Genomic DNA, 14,071 nt, shown 5'->3' with positions numbered 1-14,071 from the left:
TCCTTCAAAATTGATGTTATCTTCCTAGGCTCTCTCTCTGATCCTTTCCTATTTCCTTCAATCCCAAATTTCAGAATCCTCCATCCATGAGGTAGACCACAGTACTTACGGATTGGTATCATCTTGGATTGGAATTGCTTTAAACATTTCTGAAGATGAATGGGGAAGTTATATTTCATGTTGGACGTACATGGTTAATGCAAGCCTTCGCACAACGTTAGAGCCTGTCTGACACAGAAAATTAACGATGAATCCTCCAAATAAGCTATAATTATATATTTTTATCATATATAACTTCTAAAAAGAATTTAAGGCAGCTCACTTAACATACACACAAGAGGTTAAAAAGGAGCAGATTATAAAATTGGGTTGGGAAAAATAAGCTAAAATCATAGGTAAGCTAGAGATGGGCCACAAATTTTGATTGAGTTTCTTGCAGTAAAAATAAAAGAAACTAAATAGTTATAGAAGTCACCAGGCCAAAGCAATCTTGAGAAAGAAGAATGAAGCTGGAGGCATCATACTTCCTGATTTCAAACTATATTACTAAGCTATAGTAATCAAAACAGTATGATATTAGCATAAAACAAACACATTGATCAATGGAACAAAATAGAAAGCCCAGTAATAAATCCACGCAATACAGTCAATTAATTTACAACAAAGGAACCAAGAATACACAATGGGAAAGTACCGTCTCATCAATAAATGGTCTTGGGAAAACTAGATAGCCACACAAAAAAGAATGAAACTCGATCCCTATTTTTTTTTCTTTTTAAAGATTTTATTTTTCCTTTTTCCCCCAAGCCCCCTTGTACATAGTTGTATATTTTTAGTTGTGGGTCCTTCTAGTTGTACTATGTGGGATGCCGTCTCAGCATGGCTCGAGGAGTGGTGCTATGTCCGCGCCCAGGATCCTAACCCTCGAAACCCTGGGCCACCAAAGCAGAGAGCTCGAACTTAACCACTCCGCCCCGGGGGGCAGGCCCCTCAAACCCTATCTTACACCACTCACAAAAATTAACTCAAAATGGAAGAAGAGATCCAAGATGGTGCCGTGAGTAGTCCTCTTTGTCTCTCCCCCTTCGAGTCTACAATTATTTGGACACTTATCGCTTAACAAAGGATATCCAGACAGCATCTCAGGACGTCTGAGAGACCCACACGACTATACATCGGAAGGCGGACAGACTTTCCTCTGGGAGGATGTGGAAATAGGTGAAAACTCTCTGACCCCAACCGAACAGCCTAGTACCTGCAAGCGGCTTTCTTCCAACGGACGCCCCCCAGAAGATCAACACACATCTAGGGCAGGAGCGAGCACACAACAGAGGAGTGACGGTGGAAACAGGTGACCAGAACCCTACCTAAACCCCCCTCAATTACTCCTAAACGCAGAGGGAAACTCTAGAGTTACACACCTGAGCCCACAGGGAGAGTCTCTCCCCGCCATTGGCGGGGAGATCCCGCCTAGTGTTCACGGCGCCCGGAGGGTCCCAGAGAGAATCGCTGAGGGTACGGAGGTCCCCCGGCTGCCACTGCCTGCATGGTGGGGCTAGGGATTGCCAGAGATCTCGGAGCGGACTGGGGCTGGGTGAAGCTCCAGAGGCCGACTCGGTGCCCTGGAGGGGAAGCTCCAGAGTTCCGCCCAGGCAGCAGACAAAACTCTCTGTCTGCCATTAGTGGAGGGGCCACGCCTAGCATTCACAACTCCAGGAAAGTCCCGGAGAGAATCCCAGAGGGCGGGGCCACCCCCAGCTGCCGTTGCCCCCCCCGTGGGGCTAGGGATTGCCGGAGATCTCGGAGAGGACTGGGGCTGGGTGAAGCTCCAGAGTTCTGCCCGGGCCACAGACAAAACTCTCTGTCTGCCATTAGCAGAGGGGCCACGCCCAGCATTCGCAACTCCAGGAAAGTCCCGGAGAGAACCCCAGAGGGCAGGGCAACCCCCAGCTGCCATTGCCCACCCCATGGGGCTAGGGATTGCTGGAGATCTCGGAGATCTCGGAGAGGACTGGGGCTGGGGGAAGCTCCAGAGGCCGGCTCTGCGCCCCGGAGGGGAAGCTCCAGAGTTCTGCCTGGGCAGCAGACAAAACTCTCTGTCTGCCATTAGCGGAGGGGCCACGCCCAGCATTCACAACTCCGGGAAAGTTCCGGAGAGAATCCCAGAGGGCAAGGTGACCCCAAGCTGCCATTGCCCACCCCGTGGGGCTAGGGATTGCCGGAGATCTCGGAGAGGACTGGGGCTGGGTGAAGCTCCAGAGGCTGGCTCTGCGGCCCGGAGGGAAGCTCCAGAGTTCTCCCTGGGCAGCAGACAAAACTCTCTGTCTGCTATTAGCGGAGGGGCCATGCCCAGCATCCACAATACCGGGAGGGTCCCGGAGAGGAGAATATCAGGCAGGGCAGCAGCTGACCAGCTACCACTGAAATCAGGATCTCCGGCTATCCCCCACGACAGGGCAAAGGGCTCCCCGAGTTCCTGGGGAACAGGATGGGGGCTGGGTGGATTTCCAGCGACCCACCTCTGTAGCCTAGGGGGAAACCCTACAGGCTCACAGCAGCCTCAGGGAAAGCCTCTGCAAAGCACTAGTAGAAAGCACCCATCTGGCAGCCACAAGGCTGGAAGACCCCGGGACAAAAGTAGCATAGCTAGGTGAACTAACCACAGACTGTAGAAGATGCCAATAGCTCTCCTGCGACCCATAGTGGACAAGTGAGATTTTGTGGGTGCCGACAGTGACGGAGCGACAAATATAAGTGATCCCACCCCTGGCCGCTGGAAAAGCCCATAACACCGTTGCAGACCCCAAGGAGGGAGCACGTCTAGGTGGGCTGCAACAGTAGGCACCAGCAGCCTGAAGCCCCGCTGTGACGGCCCCCACAGCAGAGGAGGGAATCCAAAGGACCACTGTGACTACAAGGAGGGGCCCAGGCCCAGTTAGCAACTGCAGATAGGGTTCCTGGTTGGTGCAGTATAAACAGCTGCTCCCCCACCGCAGCAGCAGAAACAAGTGAAAGGAGCAACTAAACTCTATCTCTATGCGGAGGCACAAATCAACAACATCAAGCAATATGAAAAAATACATTAAATCTCCAGAACAGAAGGAAAATAACAAATACACAGAAAACAACCCCAAAGAAAATGAGATATATAACCTAAATGATGATGACTTCAAAACAGCCGTCATTAAAATACTCAATGAGTTAAGAGAGAATTCAGACAGACAACTCAACGAGTTCAGGAGCTATGTCACAAAAGACTTTGATACGATAAAGAAGAACCAAACAGAAATATTGGAAATGAAGAACACAATAGAGGAGATTAAGAAAAATCTAGATGCACTGAACAGTAGGGCTGATAATATGGAGGAAAGAACTAGCAATTTGGAAGATGGCAATATAGAATTGCTGCAGGCAGAGGAGGAGAGAGAAGTAAGACTAAAAAGAAATGAAGAAACTCTCCGAGAATTATCAGACACAATTAGGAGATGCAACATAAGGATTATAGGTATACCAGAGGGAGAAGAGAAGGAGAAAGGGGCAGAAAGCCTATTCAAAGAAATAATGGCTGAGAACTTCCCAAATCTGGTGAGAGAGATGGATCTTCAGGTGACAGAAGCCAATAGATCTCCAAACTTTATCAATGCAAGAAGACCAACTCCACGGCATATAGTAGTGAAGCTAGCAAAAGTCAACGACAAGGAGAAAATACTAAGGACAGCCAGGCAAAAGAAACTAACCTACAAAGGAACCCCCATCAGGCTATCAGCAGATTTCTCAGCAGAAACTTTACAGGCTAGAAGAGAGTGGAATGATATATTCAAAAATCTGAAGGACAAAAATCTACAGCTGAGAATTCTCTACCCAGCGAAAATATCCTTCAAATACGATGGAGAAATAAAAACTTTCCCAGATAAACAAAAATTAAGGGAGTTCATTGCCACAAAACCTCCTCCTCAGGAAATCCTCAGGAAAACCCTCATTCCTGAAAAATCCAAAAAAGGAAAGGGGCTACAAAACCAAGAGCAGAGGAGATAAGTAGAAGGACAACAACAGAGAGTAGCAGGTCTTCATCAGAACAGATTAAACCATGGGAGGAGAAACAAAGGAAATTCAAGAAAACCGGAAAACAAGACACAAAATGGTAGTGGTAGGCCCCCACATTTCAATAATCACTCTAAATGTAAACGGATTGAACTCCCCAATCAAAAGACACAGAGTGGCAGGATGGATCAAAGAACAAGACCCAACAATATGCTGCCTCCCGGAAACACACCTCAGCCCCAAAGACAAACACAGACTCAGAGTGAAGGGATGGAGAACAACACTCCAAGCTAATAATGAACAAAAGAAAGCAGGTGTCGCTATACTAATATCAGACAAGGTAGATTTCAAAGCAAAACAGATAAAGAAAGACAAAGATAAAAGGGACTCTCCACCAAGAAGACATAACACTTATAAATATATACGCACCCAACACAGGAGCACCAAAATTTGTAACGCAACTCTTAATAGAACTAAAAGAAAACATCAACAACAATACAATAATAGTAGGGGACCTCAACACACCATTAACACCAATGGACAGAACATCCAGACAGAAAATCAACAAGGAAATAATAGAATTAAATGAAAAATTAGACCAGATGGACTTAACAGATATATATAGAACACTTCATCCAAAAACAGCAGGTTACACATTCTTCTCAAGTGCACATGGAACATTCTCAAGGATTGACCATATTTTGGGAAACAAAGCAAACATCAATAAATACAAGAGAGTTGAAATAATATCAAGCATCTTTTCTGATCATAATACTATGAAACTAGAAATCAACTACAAGAAAAAAGCAGAGAAAGGTGCAAAAATGTGGAGACTAAACAACACGCTTCTGAACAAACAATGGATCATTGAAGAAATTAAAGAAGAAATCAAATATTATCTGGAGACAAATGAAAATGAGAACACGACATACCAAACCATTTGGGATGCAGCAAAAGCAGTCCTAAGAGGGAAATTCATCACAATACAGGCTCACCTCGCTAAACAAGAAAAAGCTCACATAAGCAACCTCAAACGACACCTAACAGAACTAGAAAAAGAAGAACAAACAAAGCCCAGAGTCAGTAGAAGGAGGGAAATAATAAAAATAAGAGCAGAAATAAACGATATTGAAACAAAAAAGACAATAGAAAGGATCAATGAAACAAAGAGTTGGTTCTTCAAAATAATTAACAAAATTGACAAACCCTTAGCCAGACTCACCAAGAAAAGAAGAGAGAAATCACAAATAAATAAAATTAGGAATGAGAGAGGAGAAATCACAACAGATACCAATGAAATACAAGAGATCATAAGAGAATACTATGAAAAACTATATGCCAACAAATTGAACAACCTGGAAGAAATGGACAAATTCCTAGACTCCTACAATCTCCCCAAACTGAATCAGGAAGAAATTGAGAATCTGAATAGGCCAATCACAAGTAAGGAAATAGAAACAGTAATCAAAAACCTCCCCAAAAATAAGAGTCCAGGACCAGACAGCTTCCCTGGAGAATTCTACCAAACATTCAAAGAAGACTTAATACCTATTCTTCTCAAACTGTTCCAGAAAATTGAGAAAGATGGAGTACTCCCTAACACATTCTATGAAGCCAACATCACTCTGATCCCCAAACCTGACAAGGACAACACAAAGAAGGAGAACTACAGGCCAATATCACTGATGAACATAGATGCAAAAATCCTCAACAAAATTTTGGCAAACCGATTACAGCAATACATCAAAAAGATTATACACCATGATCAAGTGGGATTTATACCAGGGCCACAGGGATGGTTCAACATCCACAAGTCAATCAATGTGATACACTACATCAACAAAATGGAAAACAAAAACCACATGATCATCTCAATAGATGCAGAGAAAGCATTCGACAAGATCCAACACCCATTTATGATAAAAACCCTCAATAAAATGGGTATAGAAGGAAAGTACCTCAACATAATAAAGGCCATATATGACAGACCCACAGCCAACATCATACTCAATGGACAAAAACTGAAAGCCATCCCTCTGAGGACAGGAACAAGACAAGGGTGCCCACTTTCACCACTCCTATTCAACATAGTACTGGAGGTGCTGGCCAGAGCAATTCAGCAGGAAAAAGAAATAAAAGGAATCCAAATGGGTAACGAAGAAGTAAAACTCTCGCTGTTTGCAGATGACATGATCTTATATATAGAAAACCCCAAAGAATCCATAGAAAAACCATTAGAAATAATCAACAACTACAGCAAAGTAGCAGGGTATAAAATTAACGTTCAGAAATCAGTAGCATTTCTATACACTAACAATGAACTAACAGAAAAAGAACTCAAGAACTCAATCCCATTCACAATCGCAACGAAAAGAATAAAATACCTTGGGATAAACTTAACCAAGGAAGTGAAGGTCTATACAATGAAAACTACAAGACTTTCTTGAAAGAAATTGATGATGACATAAAGAGATGGAAAGACATTCCATGCACATGGATTGGAAGAATAAACATAGTTAAAATGTCCATACTACCTAAAGCAATATACAGATTCAATGCTATCCCAATCAGAATCCCAAGAACATTCTTCACAGAAATTGAACAAACAATCCTAAAATTCATATGGGGCAACAAAAGACCGCGAATTGCTAAAGCAATCCTGAGCAAGAAAAACAAAGCCGGCGGAATCACAATCCCCGATTTCAAAACATACTACAAAGCTACAGTGATCAAAACAGCATGGTACTGGTACAAAAACAGGTCCACAGATCAATGGAACAGAATTGAAAGCCCAGAGATAAAACCACATATCTATGGACAGCTAATCTTCGACAAAGGAGCAGAGGGCCTACAATGGAGAAAAGAAAGTCTCTTCAACAAATGGTGCTGGGAAAACTGGACAGCCACATGCAAAAGATTGAAAATTGACCATTCTTTTTCACCACACACCAAAATAAACTCAAAATGGATCAAAGACCTAAAGGTTAGGCCTGAGACAATAAGTCTTTTGGAAGAGAATATAGGCAGTACACTCTTTGACATCAGTTTCAAAAGAATCTTTTCGGACACTATAACTCCTCAGTTGAGGGAAACAATAGAAAGAATAAACAAATGGGACTTCATCAGACTAAAGAGCTTCTTCAAGGCAAGGGAAAACAGGATTGAAACAAAAAAACAGCTCGCTAATTGGGAAAAAATATTTACAAGCCACTTATCTGACAAAGGGTTAATCTCCATAATATACAAAGAACTCACACTGCTTAACAACAAAAAAACAAACAACCTGATCAAAAAATGGGCAGAGGACATGAACAGACATTTCTCAAAAGAAGATATGAATATGGCCAATAGACACATGAAAAGATGTTCATCATCGCTAATCATCAGGGAAATGCAAATCAAAACTACACTAAGATATCACCTTACACCCGTTAGATTGGCAAAAACATCCAAAACCAAGAGCGACAAATGTTGGAGAGGTTGTGGAGAAAGAGGAACCCTCATACACTGTTGGTGGGAATGCAAACTGGTATAGCCACTATGGAAAACAGTATGGAAATTTCTCAAAAAGTTAAAAATAGAAATACCCTATGACCCAGCCATCCCATTACTGGGTATCTATCCTAAGAACCTGAAATCAGAAATCTCAAGAGTCCGTTGCACCCCTATGTTCATCGCAGCATTATTTACAATAGCCAAGACATGGAACCAACCTACATGCCCAGAAACTGATGATTGGATAAAGAAGATGTGGTATATATACACAATGGAATACTACTCAGCCATAAAAAAGACAAAATTGGCCCATTCACAGCAACGTGGATGGACCTCGAGGGTATTATGTTAAGCGAAATAAGCCAGTCAGAGAAAGACGAACTCTATATGACTCCACTCATAGGTGGAAGTTAGTATATTGATAAGGAGATCTGATCGGTGGTTACCAGGGAAAAGAGGGGGTGGAGGGAGGGCACAAAGTGGGAAGTGGTGTACCCACAACATGACTAAAAAAATGTACAACTGAAATCTCACAAGGTTGTAATCTGTCATAACATTAATTAAAAAAAAAAATGGTAAGAAGATCTGATGCATCCTATGCCCAGAAAGTAGAATTTCCTCCTCCGCTGAGACCTGAAAATCCAGAAGTACATAGGATAATGCCATACACGTGGTTGCAGGAATGCCTGTCAGTTACATATTATGAAGTACCGTTGATTTTCTTATGTTGAATGGCATTTTAATAGCTATTCAAGTTGAGTTACAATGAAAATTTCCTTCTTTAAAACATCAAATGTACATATTACCGTATTCTATGGTATATTAGTAGTTCTTTGTATATTAAATAAATGTCAAATCACTGAAAAAAAAATTAAAACTCAAAATGGACTACAGATGAATGAAAGACCTGAAACGATTAAATTCCAAGAAAACATAGGCCAAAATCTCCTTGACGTTGGTCTTGGCAACGACTTTCTGAATTTGACACCAAAACCAAAGGCAATCAAAATAAACAAATGATACTACACCAAGCTAAAAAGCTTCTGCACAGCAAATGAAACCACCAATAGAAGGAAGAGGCAACCTACTGATTGGGAAAAAATATTTGTAAATCATATATCTGATAAGGGGTTAATATCCAAAATATGTAAAGAACTCATACAACTCAATAAAAAAAATCTTATTAAAAAATAGGCAAATCTGAATAGACATCTTCCCAAAGAAGACATACAGATGTCAACAGGTCCATGAAAAGATGCTGAACATCATTAATCATCAGTGAAATGAAAATCAAAACCACAAAGAGATATCACCTCAGACTTGTTAGAATGACTATTATTAAAAAGACATGAGATAACAAGTGTTGGCAATGACGTGGAGAAAAAAGTACCTTTGTGTGCACTGTTGGTGGGAATGTAAATTGGTATAGCCACTATGGAAAACAGTAAGACGCTTCCCCCCAAAATTAAAAGTAGAAATGCCATATAATCCAGCAGTTTCACTTCAGGTTATTTATCCAACAGAAATGAAAACACTAACTCAAAAAGATATATGCGCCCCCACGTTCATTGCAGCAATATTTACAATAGCCAAGTGTCCAAGTATTGCAATTTACAATAGCAACCTAAGTGTCCATCAATGGATGACTAGATTAAAAATATATGGAATATATAAAATTGAATATTATTCAGACATAAAAAAGAAGGAAATCTTGCCCTTCACGACAACATGGATGGATATGGAGAGTATTATGCTAAGTGAAATAAGTCAGACAGAGAAAGACAAATACGATCCCGCTTATATGTGGAATCTAAAAAGGAACAAACAGGGGCCAGCCCAGTGATGCAGTGGTTAATTTCACACGTTCTGCTTCTTGGCAGCCCAGGGTTTGCCAGTTCAGATCCCGGGTGCGGACATGGCACCACTTGGCAAGCCATGCTGTGGCAGGCATCCCACATATAAAGCAGAGGAAGATGGGCACGGATGTTAGCTCAGGGCCAGTCTTCCTCAGCAAAAAGAGGAGGATTGGCAGCAGATGCTAGCTCAGCACTAATCTTCCTAAAAAAAAAAAAAAAAAAGAAGAACAAACCAAAAAACAAAACTCATGGATGTAGAGAACACATTGGTGGTTACCAGAAGTGGGAGTGTGGGGTGGGCGTTATAGGTGAACTTGGTCAAAAGTACAAGCTTCCAGTTATAAAATAAGTCCTGGGGATGTAAGGTACAACATGGTGACCATAGTTAATAAGACTGTATTGTATTTGAAAGTTGCTAAGAGAGTCGATCTTAAAAGTTCTCATTGCGAGAAAAAAAAATCGTAACTGTCTAGTGATGGATGTTAAGTAGACTTAATTGTAACTCTGTGTGGTGATGGATGCTAAGAAATGCGATCATTTCACAATACAGTCATGCATTGCTTAAGACGGAAATACTTTCTGAGAAATGTGTCATTAGGTGATTTCATCATTGTGTAAACATCACAGAGTGTACTTACACAAACCTAGATGGTATAGCCTACTACACACTTAGGCAATATGGTACTAATCCTATGGGAACATCATCGTATATGCTTTCTGTCCTTGACCAAAATGTCGTTATGCAGCACATGACTATATATACAAATATTGAATCGTTTTATTGTACACCTGAAACTAACATAATGTCATATGTCAATTATATTTCACGAAAAAAAAAGAAATTTTAGAAAAGCAATTGTATAAAAGCAGGCTATATGATGCCAAATAACATGGTCCATAGTTGCAGCTAAGTATTGAGACTCAATCAAGGTTTAACATAAGGAAAACCTTTAGCCTTTCATAGTCAGAGAATTTAATAAAATGTAGGCTCTCCACCTGAAAGAAAAAGAAATGCATGCACGCACACCTCCACAAAAGTCTGTACACAACGTAAGAAGGTTTCACAGGCTTCCTGTACCTCAATAGTACATGGATCCTAGGTTGAGGACCTCTGCTATAGAAGAAACCAGATAAATGAAGAATTAGAAATCTGAGATCCAAAAACTCAGCAACACTGGGGAGTCAGAAACCAGGCCAACAAGCTGGACAGCAAGGACTCATAAACCAGAACACTCAATAAGACTGAAGGATAAGGCATGGCCAACATTTTACCCTCAGGATACCAGTTCACACAACCTATTATCACAACAAAAATATAACCTTAAAGGCAAAGGAGTCACACACCCCTACCTTCTCACCCCTGCCTTCTCTAAATAGACTATACAATGGTCACGGGACAATAACAAATCTTCCTTAATAATTAGAGAACCTTACTATCCTATTCAAAATCCCCTTGTATTTCCTAAGGCATCAGCCAATTCCAGGGCATGACCATCCTGAGGTCTTGGAGGCAGGATAAATGGCCTGTGGTGGGAAGTCTATTGAAAGTTCAATAAGAAGGCTTAATGGTGGTTGTCATGGAGGAGGGACACAAAGGCAGATAAGTGGGCAAGTACCGTTACCAGGATAGAGGCAGAGAGTAGATTTAATTTGGATCTGTATTAGGATTATGTTTAGCTATGAAAAATATAAATTTAAAATAACAGTGACTTAAACATTTTAAAATTGTATTTCTTTCTCTCATGAAGCCTGGAGGTAAACTCTCCAGGGCTAAATTGTGGCTCCATGATCACCAGTTTCTTCCCATGCTATTGCTTGGACATGGATCCAAGATGGCTACTCAAACTCCAACAATCTTTTTGCATTCCATTCAACAGGATGGAAGTGTGAGGAAGGACATACTCCATCTCTTTAAAGACACTTCCTGAGATTGTACATAACACTTCCACTTATACCTCATTGACTAGAACCTAGTCATATGGCCATACCTAATTGCAAGAGAGGCTGGGGAATTTACTCTTGATTTTTTTTTTTTTTTTTGAGGAAGATAGCCCTGAGCTAACATCTGCCACCTGTCCTCCTCTTTTTGCTGAGGAAGACTGGCCCTGAGCTAACATCCGTGCCCATCTTCCTCCACTTTATATGTGGGACGCCTACCACAGCGTGGCTTGCCAAGCAGTGCCATGTCCCCACCCGGGATGTGAACTGGCGAACCCTGGGGTTCCAAAGCAGAACGTGCGCACTTAACTGCTGTGCCACCAGGCCGGCCCCTACTCTTGATTTTTAACAACCAAGTGCCCAGCTGTAAATTGGGAGCTTTATTACTGAGTAACAAGGGGATAACGTATATTGATTTGGCTAACTTGCAGTCTCTACCATGCTACGAGACTGTTCTCAAGATTCTTCATCTCCCTGCAGTACAGAGGTACCATGTCAACGTGAAAATAGATGGGAAAAATCAACACACCTGCTTGTCTTTGGGATTTTAAGAAGCTTTACTTTCACAAATGAGGATTTCAGTTAAGCTTCTAGAGGGAAGAAGGGACCATTCCCAAGGAAACACATCCAAATCAGAAGAGAGGGGACCATGAAGAGAGAGAAGTATGGGTTTTTATGTGTATCATAAGGCTACATAGGTTAGGGTTCTCTCTGGTAGGAGATAAGGACACATGAGCAAATACTTTTAATATAGTATGGCTAAGTGTATTGATAGAAATATACTGTATATAATATACAATACAATAATCTCCAATATATTGGTGGAGGGGCCTTTGTGAGTGTCAGCCCTGCCTGGGTCCCATCCCTGTTCTCACTACAGCTCAAGCTGTGCTCAGGCCCTCCCTCAACCAAAAGAGAATTATCCTGGATCTAGAAGTTTTCTAGTAAAAATGTTCAGATCTATATTGGTATTTGAAGTCTTATGATATATGTGTTATTTGGAGAAGGGAGAAGGAGAGCCTGTGTAGCGCAGTGGTTAAGAGCACAGATTCTAGAGCCAGACTATCTGGATTTGAACCTTGAATTCTCCAGCCATGTGACCTTGGGCAAGTCACTAACCTCTGCATCTTCAGCTTCCTCATCTCTAACATGGGGTTAATAAGAGAGCATCCCATGTTATTTGAATCTATTTGATTGCTGAATTAAGACAGGAAGGCAAACTCTCCTATCTACTTCACGGGGGTGTGGTGTAAAGAACTTAATACAAGTATGTTGTCGTTTACACCTAGAGCATATTTAGAGCTATGCAAGTGTTTGCTGTTATTATTAAGTGCTATATTTTACCCACTGGATGAGCATCTCAGCACCCCAACATTCATCTGCCCTCCAGTGTCTGTCTGATGCCAGGGGGAAGGAATAGTCCACATTCTGGGCCTTCCCAGCTGGCTCTGTCTTACCGCTATTGTCTAGGCCATGCTCATTGGGTCCCTCTCTGAGGGTCTGTGCCCACAAACAAGACAGAGAACACTTCTGTTCTTTAAGCAGAAGACAAATGACAGGTTCTAGACCTTTAATAGAGAGGGAAAACAGTAAAAAGACTCCAATCTACAAAGAATAGGTTTAAAAAAATAAAACTTCTGGCGTACACAAGCAAATTAATGGCTTAGACAGGAAGTCCTTTTGTGGGCAGGAACTATATCTACTCAATTCACCTGTATATCCAGAAAGCAGCACAGCACCTGACACAAAGTGAACACTTAACACACTTTTCTGGACTAAATAAACAAATGGTGAATGCCTTAAGAAGTTCCAGAAGTTTACTTTGGTTGAAGTCACAAAGAAGTGAGTAGGAACTTCAGGCTATTTTCCTGAGTTTTCCCGAGTCTGGCCCTGCTGTCAAGAGGGAAGACAGTGAAGAGAAATCCACCTTCTCCACACCTCTCGCGCGTCGGCATCTCCTCCGAGAAACACTTACAAATGACACAGATTCACTCCAAGTTCTTTGACACTCTCCCTTGGAGCCGAATTTTTTCTTTTTAAGTTTTGTTTTCAAATTTAAAAGATATTTTGACAACACATTTCGAAATGTTATAGTACATTCTTATTCTTTGAGTGTCAACCATTTTTTCTTAACCTTACACAGTTTTGGCAACATACATTTGGCACTTTTTGTTTGTTTTTTTTTTACCTCTGCAATAACATGTCTAAAGTCAAAAAAAAGACAATCCATTCTTAATAATCACATATATTTCTTGAGTTCAAAATGCCTAGGAATAAAGAGTTGTTTTGAGATTCTAAAATAAATATATATGTAATTTTGACCTGGAGATGTTGCAGAGTGCTTTTAATGAAAGATTTGATGCCACAATGCAGACAAACCATCTAGCTTAGGTCCACCCTTTAGAATGGAGCTTCTGTAAAACAATGTGCAAAGCCACCAATATCAAGGGCTTTATTGTAGTTTCAAATGCCTTATATCAGATGAGGAGAATCTCTCCAATTTTAAATTGAGGTTCTGACCTAAACAGAAATCCATCAAAAAGCAACTTTTATACTAAACAGGAAATAGAAATATTCTACATTAAAATTTAGAACAGGGAACATCAAACCATTCAATATTTTAGTTCTGTACTGTATTCATTTAAGATAGAGTGTAACAGATGAGAAAGAGAGGAAAAAAAGAGGAAAATCTAAAAAAGTAGGTAGAATAAAATTATTCATCACTTTCTGAAAGGACCAAA

General features: G+C 41.1%; 1 long non-coding RNA gene across 8 annotated transcripts in view; it reads right to left on the bottom strand.

The window, feature by feature from the left end:
- LOC139083052 (uncharacterized) overlaps positions 1-14,071 on the bottom strand; it is a 114,005-nt gene that overhangs the window by 16,148 nt on the left and 83,786 nt on the right. For 7 of the 8 annotated variants that reach the window (XR_011539546.1, XR_011539543.1, XR_011539541.1 and 4 more), the window contains one exon: positions 110-224. This is a non-coding gene — a long non-coding RNA (uncharacterized lncRNA). Of the gene's footprint in view, positions 1-109; positions 229-14,071 lie in introns of all 8 variants that reach the window. The other variant, XR_011539547.1, reaches the window with a different exon arrangement.

The sequence above is a fragment of the Equus przewalskii genome, chromosome 4 (assembly GCF_037783145.1).
Source record: "Equus przewalskii isolate Varuska chromosome 4, EquPr2, whole genome shotgun sequence".
Classification (NCBI taxonomy): Eukaryota; Metazoa; Chordata; class Mammalia; order Perissodactyla; family Equidae; genus Equus; species Equus przewalskii.
The sequence above is the reverse complement of the archived record's forward strand: the minus strand, read 5'-3'. Positions and strand labels throughout refer to the sequence as shown.